At 41.8% G+C, this 8,648-nt stretch overlaps 1 protein-coding gene across 6 annotated transcripts in view; it reads right to left on the reverse strand.

The window, feature by feature from the left end:
* Positions 1 to 8,648, reverse strand: part of LOC122550120 (actin-related protein 3B) — a 169,380-nt gene that overhangs the window by 159,113 nt on the left and 1,619 nt on the right. The window lies entirely within an intron of this gene.

The following is an 8,648-nucleotide window of genomic DNA, read 5'->3' on the forward strand; positions in this document are numbered from 1 at the left end:
TTTCCTCCCACAGTCCACAGATGTGCAGGTCAGGTGGGTTGGCCATGCTAAATTGCCCATAGTGTCCATGGAGGTGCAGGCTAGGTGGATTAGCAATGGGAAATGCAAGTTTACAGGGATAAGTAGGGGCATGGGTCTAGGTGGGATGGTCTTTGGAAGGTCAATGTGGACTTGATGGGCCAAATGGCCTGCTTCCACCTTGTAAGGATTCTATGATTGCAGTGCATATAAAGTTCTTGAGGTAGGCTTTTTTTACTTCCTGCTTATAGAATAAAGATATTTTAGTATCTGTTGGGAGTTATAGTTTTAAGTACAACAGATTTGCTTAGCTCTCCATAACATTTCCTCAAAAGACAGAAATGTTTCAAATGAAGTAGCATATTTGTACACAAAACCAAAATCAGTTAAAACATTTGACATTAAAAATGATAAAAGGATGTTATGAATGAAAAATTATTTATCTTTCTTCCAGTGATTTAAAATGCCATTGTCAGATTTCATTCACAGACTCTTATGTAAAGTCAGTTTACACAATTTTAAAACTTATTTCACGAATTCAAAAACTCACAAATTGAATTCTCAGACAAATAAAACATTCTAGCACAACAAATGATCTTGATAACAACAGACGATTGGTAATCCAAGATGGAGGACAGGAAAAATTTCTGGCTGTAACAGTTGCTCCTTTTTGAGGTATTTTAGGTGTTAGAGATGATTTCCTCGAATTCCAGGAGCAGCAGTTTTATATGCTGTTACTTTGTTTTGGAACTTTGGAGGAAATAAAAGTCAAAACAACAGCTGTTTCAAAAAGGAGAAGGACAGACAAAGGAAGCACTTGGTGAGGTCAGTGCAGGAGAAAGAGAAAGAAAGAAACTGACACTGCCTTTGCTGTTTGAATTCATGTATTGCTGGAAAAGTTTCCCAGTGCATCTGGGAAAATTAACAAACAGTGAAATTCACAACTGATCTTGGAGGAACTGTTGGGCGAAATTCACAGCACAGAATCAGATAAGTTAATTGTTTTAAGTGGACTACAGAAAGTCTGCAGTAGTAAGTAGAGTGGGTTCTTTCTTGATTATATGTTTTTGGAGATATGTCTCTTGATTAAACTTAAAATATAAGCCATAACTATTAATTTAACCTGGGGCAGTGCTTGTAGACGGTGTAATTTTCTGGGTCTGTAGATTGTGAAGGAGCAAAAATGGCCTTTAGTAGAGCGATATGTGCTTCTTGTCAGATGTGGGAGTTTAAAGAGAGTTTAAGGGCTACTGCGGATTATATCTGCAATAAATGCTGTTGGTTGCAAATCTTATCAGATAGTGTGGATCGGTTAAAGAGACAGTTAGAAGCAATGAGGAATTTGCAACAGCAACAGTGTGATGGATGGCAGTTATAGGAAGAGGGGATAGTCTCAGATACAGTCACATAGATGGGTTAACTCCAGGAAAGGTAAGAGAGGTAGGCAGCTAATGTAGGAGTCTTTTGTGGCTATATCCATTTCAAACAGATATGCTGTTTTGGAAAATGAAGGGGGTAAAGGTGGATAAATCCTCAGGACCTGATCAGGTGTACTCTAGAACGCCGTTGAGGGGCATGGATAGGGTAAATAGGCAAAGTTTTTTCCCTGGGGTCGGGGAGTCCAGAACTAGAGGGCATAGGTTTAAGGTGAGAGTGGAAAGATAGAAAACAAACCTAAGGGGCAACTTTTTCACACAGAGGGTGATACGTGTATGGAATAAGCTGCCAGAGGAAGTGGTGGAGGCTGGTACAATTGTAATATTTAAGAGGCATTTGGATGGGTGTATGAATAGGAAGGGTTTGGAGGGATATGGGCTGGGTGCTGGCAGGTGGGACTAGATTGGGTTGGGATATCTGGTCAGCATGGATGGCTTGGACCAAAGGGTCTGTTTCCATGCTGTACATCTCTATGACTCTATGTATAGCACAATGATCAGTTTTTAATATAAAGGCTACAACTACTACTCTGTTCCAAAAATAATCCACTAAATGAGCCAAAACAAGTTAGAGAACTTTGCTGCATTCATTTATATAATTTCCAATGTAGGGCAGCTAGGGGAAAAACAGTTTTGATGGAAATGAATGTGAAGATCTTTTAATAATACTGTCAAAAATGTTAATATTTGAAATTACACTGCTGGGTCTGTACAAAATTCATTGAAGTTCACAATTAAAATAAAGTTTTGAAATAGCATACAGATCATAAACTTGATATATGGAGACAAGTTGTCAGAGTTTCATCTTGCATTCATCAGAATTATGATGCAAGAAACATTTGTTTTGAGAACATCAGTATTCCTCTATATTCTCGTTTTTGGGTTTGGAACTGTGAGTTGCAATCAAGAACTGAACATGAAACAGCTCATTTTAGAGAAAAAAAAAGAACACTAGAGACTGCTGTTTGCTGGTGGGAACTGGCCTGGAAAGATAATTCTGCCTAAGTAAAGCTCTGAGGACTTTAGACAATCCAACACTGAGATGTTGTTATTCTCAGACACTGGCAGCTAGTTCGATGTTGAATTGGTCGATCAAGGGAGAACCAGTAGGAACAACTTGATGCAGATGCCGGAATCTGTACTGAAAACAAAAATTGCTGGAGATCACGCAGGTCAGAAAGCATTCATGATGACAGAATAAGCTAACATTTTGAGTCTAGATGACTCATCATCAGAGCTCTGAAAAAGAAATCAACTGAACTCAAAACGTTAGCTTACTTTCTCTCCATGGATGCTGTCTGACCTGTTGTGATCTCCAGCATTTGTTGTTTTCAAGGGAAAACCAAAGCCAGCCATGTTGAAAAAAGAAAGAATAAACAGACTGAACTAGCTTTGATTTTTTTGTGTCAGGGGGCAGTTTGTTTTGGAAGCTGTTTTTGTTATTGATTTGTTGCAAGTTCTGAGATTATAATCCCAGTTGTAAGAAATAAGTCCAGGTTTCTAGAAGTCTGTGGAAACTGTTTGCATTGACTGCTGACTTCGCACAATTCACACAAGATGTACAGATCTATATCCCTGTAATAGAATCCATTAAAAGATTCATGAAAGCCTGATATTCGTCATTGAAACAGTTATCGAACTGTCAAAATAAATTTCTTTTCTTTTTAATTAATCCCTTAACTGTGTGTTTGTTGATGAGAAAGTAAGGAGTTTATGAGAAAAGATGATTAGGCTTAGATCACAGATAATTAGATTGCTTTGTCATTCAACGGTGTTTGGCTAAAGTTACATTATTAATAATGAATTGTCAATCTTTAAGTTACAAACTTGGTATCCAAGATCCATTATTTCTAAAGTCTGGTTAGGAATAATTAAGCAATTTTAAGGGTCATTGAATGTTTTAATTTCACTATGTTGCAAATCAAGTGATAGTGTGGCTGATTTGATTTGGTTTGCTATCTCTGTCATAACACCTGTAAGAAGGGACACCATTTTAGACAGCGTTAAAAAAAGGTTACTGATTAGTTCGACCATCATTGGCAATCAATCTTAATTCACAGACCAAACAGGTAGGCTCTGACCAAAGTCAAGAAATTGTCATAGGAATGCAGCAAACGTTGGCAGTCTCCTTGACCAATTTCTTTTCCACGAAAGAAAGGTGCAACGGTTTTACAAATTCCTTTGTTTACATAAAACAGGGTTTTGACAGCCCAACTGGCGATCTGAAAATTGGTTTCTGCGTCATCGCGTTGACCATCCACAACCAGCAACATACCAATTATGTTGAATCAGCCTGCGCTTGCAAGCCTCAAAATATGTACACCATAAATGTGATTTGGCTACTATAAATCATACATTAAATAATGTGAACTATACTAAGAGTTACAGCAGAAACCACTTTAAGATCATCAGTCAGGATCACAGTCTGATGCATTTGTACATGCTAGATGCTATGACTATTAGTACAGAAGAGTCTCCTTGCCTGGAATAATCAAAAAATGAACTTTTAATTAAAAGAAAACTTCTACTTACTTGGCACCTTACACGATCTCCTGATATCCCTAAACACCTCTCGCTAATGTACTTCTAGGTAGTCATTATTCTAATGTAGGAAACTTCCTTCCTCAAAAAGGCAGTGAAAGTAGAATACTTAATTTTTTTTCTAAATAAATAGGTAAATAGATTCTTCATAAGAAAAGGGTGGGGAAGTTTATCAGGGATAGGCACAACTGTGGAGTAATCAGATCATCCATGATCTTACTGAATGACAGAGCAGGCTCGAGTGGCCTTGAACACATATTTGAAACATGACAGCCAACTTGCATACAGGAAAAACTGTAATGAGATATTAACTAGATAATCCACTTTCATGATGTTCACTGAAGGATACCAGTGGCTAAATTCTCTGCCCTTTTTTTGAAATAGGGCCATGATTCTTTCATGTCCACATTATAGAGAAGACTGGGTCATTCATTTGACAGATTGCACTTGTGACACTCCAACACTCCCTCGGAATGTCAGGCTTGACTTTTGAGCTCAGAATCAAGACAACCACAAATAATGTTGGATGTTATGCAAGCAGTTCAAAAAGGTGGCTTATAACCACCTTCCAGATGGACAATAAATAAATTTGAAGTTCATGGAAGACACTGATAGCCAAAACTAAATGAAAATAATGCAAGATAAAAACACATTATAAATAAAGTTATAAATGCATGACTCTTACAATTGTTAACGTTCACAGATGTAACCAGTTGAGGTGCTTCAGTTTTACTGCACTTGGTGTTGCAGAACAAAAAACACAACTACAGTATTACATTAAATTCTGGTCACTATACTTCAGGGACATTTTGACGGTCCTTGAGAGAGTGCAGATGACATCAGCAGAATGGTTCCAGGGATAATAGAATTTTAGCTACAAAGTTTAGTTTGAAGAAGCTAAAACTGTTCTCCATGGAACACGGATAAAGCAGGGGGATTTAGTCAATGTGAAAAAGATCATGACAAGTTTAAGTAAGATTGACAAAGAAAAGCTGTTCCCATTCGCCAATGGACAAACAGACAGAGATTTCAAATTTTGGTAAGAGATGAAAGGGTAATAGAGGAAGAGTTTTTTGTTAATTCAGTGAGCAGTGATGACCTGGAATAAAATAAAATTGCTGTAGAAACACCACAGGCTTGATCTGCAAAGGAAGCATCTGTGAAGGAAGAAACTTGTACATTAACAAGAGTTAATGTTAAGAATCCAAAATCCAATAGAACCTCTTCAGAGGTTCATGTAGTGCAGTGGTCCCCACCTCTGAGCCAGAAGACCTAGGTTTAAGTTTCACCTGCTCCAGAATTGTATCAAACCACAGCTGAACAGGTTGGTGAATAACTATAATGCCTCTTCAGAAATCATAGACCGAGTACACATAAGATCATAAGACATAGGAGCAGATGTAGGCCATTCAGCCAATCGCGTCTGCTCCACAAATCAGTGGCTGAAGTGAAAATCCTCAACTCCACTTTCCTGCCTTTTCCCTACAACCCTTGATTGCTTTACTAATTAAATATCTGTCTCTCAGCTTTGAATATACTTAATGACCCAGTTTCAACTGCGCTCTGCAGTAAAAAAAATCCACAGATTTACAGTCCAAGAGAAGAATATCCTCCTTTACCCATTTTAAACATGCAAGACCTCTTATGCTGAGAATTATGCTCACTGGTCCTAGACTCTCTGACAAGGTCAAACAACCTTTTAATATCTACTTTGTCAAATCCTTTAAGAATCTTGCACAGTTCTAAGGTCACCTCTCATTCCTGGCCACGACCCCTGAAACTCTTGCCCTCCCTCTCATGCCCTCAACTCCCCAGACACTCCATCCTAGTCACGCCAAACCAAACTCCTAAACCCTTTCTCCTGGCCACACCCTCCCATTGCCCCTTCCTTCCTGGCCATGCTCCTTCAAAACCCCTACCACAGGGCTATGTCCCCTCATCTCCCCTCCCTCCTCGCCATGCCTCCACAACTCTTTCCCCCCCCCCCCCTCCAGGCTACACCCCCTCAACTCCTACTGTCTCTCTCTTATTCGAGAAACCCTCAACTACACCTCCTTGACCCATCCCCCAAAGCCCTCAAATCCCCATTCTCGCGCTCCTTCCCAGCCATGCCTCAACTTTTAGTACCAACATCCATTTCAAACACAACAACTTCCACAGGACTATACCTGCTCTCTCGCCCTCCAGCAAAAATATGATCCCAAATTTCTAATTCCGCTGCCTCTGCTGCATCGGCTCCCAGGATAAGGGATTACACTCAAGGATAAATCTCCAAATCCAACACATCATCCTCTACTATTTTCACCACCTACAGTCAGACACCACCACAAAAAAGATATTTCCTTCCCACCCTTATCTGCTTTCTGTAGGGACCGTTCACTCACGACTCCCTCGTCAGTTCCACACTGCCTACCAACCTCTCCTCCATACTAGCTCCTTTACTGTATTCGCAGGAAGTGCAACACCTGCCCCTCCACTTTCCTCTCACCTTCAGCCAAGACCCCAAACGATCATTCCAAATCTGGTTGAGATTAACCTTCACTTCTTCTAACCTGGCCTATTGCATCCATTGACCCCAATGTGGTCTCCTTGACATTGGAGATACCAAGCGCAGACTCGGGGGACCGGTTCATGAAGAATCTGCACTCTGTATGCTCAAATCAACACCACCCTCTGGTTACCAGCCATTTCAACTCCCTCTCCCCTTCCCTTGACAACATGTCCATCTGCGTCTCCTCCACTGTCAAAATGAGGCCACATGCAAACTGGAGGAACAACATTTTATATTCCACCTACGGAGCTTACAGCCCAATGGCCTCAACATAGAGTGCACCAACTCCAAAATTTCCCCACCCTCAACCTCATCGCATGTCCAGCCCTCCTCCTCCTCCCCAACTCATTGACTTGACTTGACCTAACCTATCCATCTTCCTTCTCATCTAACCACTCCACCCTTCCAACTGGCCAATCACAATAACCCTCTACCTGCATTCACCTATCACCATCCCAGCTACCTTTCCCCCTCCTCATCCCTGCCCCTGAGCTCCCTTGCCCCTCCCCAGACCTGATCTGAAACATTAGCTTTCTTGCTCTCCTGATGTTGTCTGACCCTCTGTGCCCTTCCAGCTCCACGTTTTATCAACTCTCAAGTCTCCCTTTTGGCCACAGTCCATTATCTCCCCTCCCCTCTCAGCTATGCCCACTCATTTCCCCTTCTTTGTAACACTCCTTCCCCTCACAAACCACTTGATTTCTCAAGTCCTCACACTCTCTCTCTCTCTCTCCCTTCCAACCACATAGAATTATACAGTTATAGAGATGTACACCACGGAAACAGACCCTTTAGTCCAACTTGTCCATGCCGACCACTTATCCCAACCCAATCTAGTCCCACCTGCCAGCACCTGGCCCATATCCCTCCAAACTCTTCTTATTCATATGCCCACCCAGATGCCTTTTAAATGGTGCAATTGTACTTGCCTCCACCACTTTCTCTGGCAGCTCATTCCATAGACGTACCAGCCTCTGTGTGAAAAAGTTACCCCTCAGGTCTCTTTTATATCTTTCCCCTCGCACCCTCAACTTATGCCCTCTAGTTCTGGACTCCCCCGCCCTGGTGTTGTGTGATTTTTAACTTTGTACTCCCTAGGACCTTACCATGAAGTGTATAAGTCCTGCTAAGATTTGCTTTCCCAAAATGCAGCACCTCACATTTATCTAAATTAAACTCTATCTCCTACTTCTCAGCCCATTGGCCCATCTGATCAAGATCCCATCGTAATCTGAGGTAACCTTCTTCGCTAGCCACTGCACCCCCAATTTTGGTGTCATCTGCAAACTTATTAACTGTACTCCAATGTTCATATCCAAATCATTTACATAAATGATGAAAGGTAGTGGACCCAGCACCGAACCTTGTGGCATTCCACTGGTCACAAGCCTCCAGTTTGAAAAACAATCCTCCACCACCACACTGTCTTCGACCTTTGAGCCAGTTCTGTATCCAAATGGCTAGTTCTCCCTGTATTCCATGAGATCTAACCTTGCAAACCAGTCTTCTATGGAGAACCTTGTCAAATGCCTTACTGAAGTCCATATAGATCACATCTACCACTCTGCCCTCATCAATCCTGTTTGTTACTTCTTCAAAAAACTCAATCAAATTTGTGCGACATGATTTCCCACGCACAAAGCCATGTTGACTATCTCTAATCCGTCCTTGCCTTTCCAAATATATTGTACATCCTGCCCCTCAGGATTCCCTCCAACAACTTACCCACCACCGACATCAGGCTCACTGGTCTATAGTTCCCTGGCTTTTCCTCACCACCTTTCTTAAACAGTGGGACTATGTTGGCTACCTCCAGTCATCCGACACCTCACCTGTAATTATTGATGATACAAATATCTAAGCAAGACGCCCATACCGGATTCCTGATTCCTCTTCCTCTCCCTCTCCCTCTCAGCCATGCCCCTGTCCCCTCACCCCTCCTGGCCATGCGTCCCCAGGTCTCCCCGCACCCTCCTAGCCAGATGTGCCCCCACCTCTCCACTCCCCTCCCCTGACCACTCCTCAACAGCCATGTCCCCACCATTCCCCCTAGGCTACACACCAGCCATGCCCCAATCTCTCCTCTCCCACCCATGCCCCTA

The sequence above is a fragment of the Chiloscyllium plagiosum genome, chromosome 5 (genome assembly GCF_004010195.1).
Source record: "Chiloscyllium plagiosum isolate BGI_BamShark_2017 chromosome 5, ASM401019v2, whole genome shotgun sequence".
Classification (NCBI taxonomy): Eukaryota; Metazoa; Chordata; class Chondrichthyes; order Orectolobiformes; family Hemiscylliidae; genus Chiloscyllium; species Chiloscyllium plagiosum.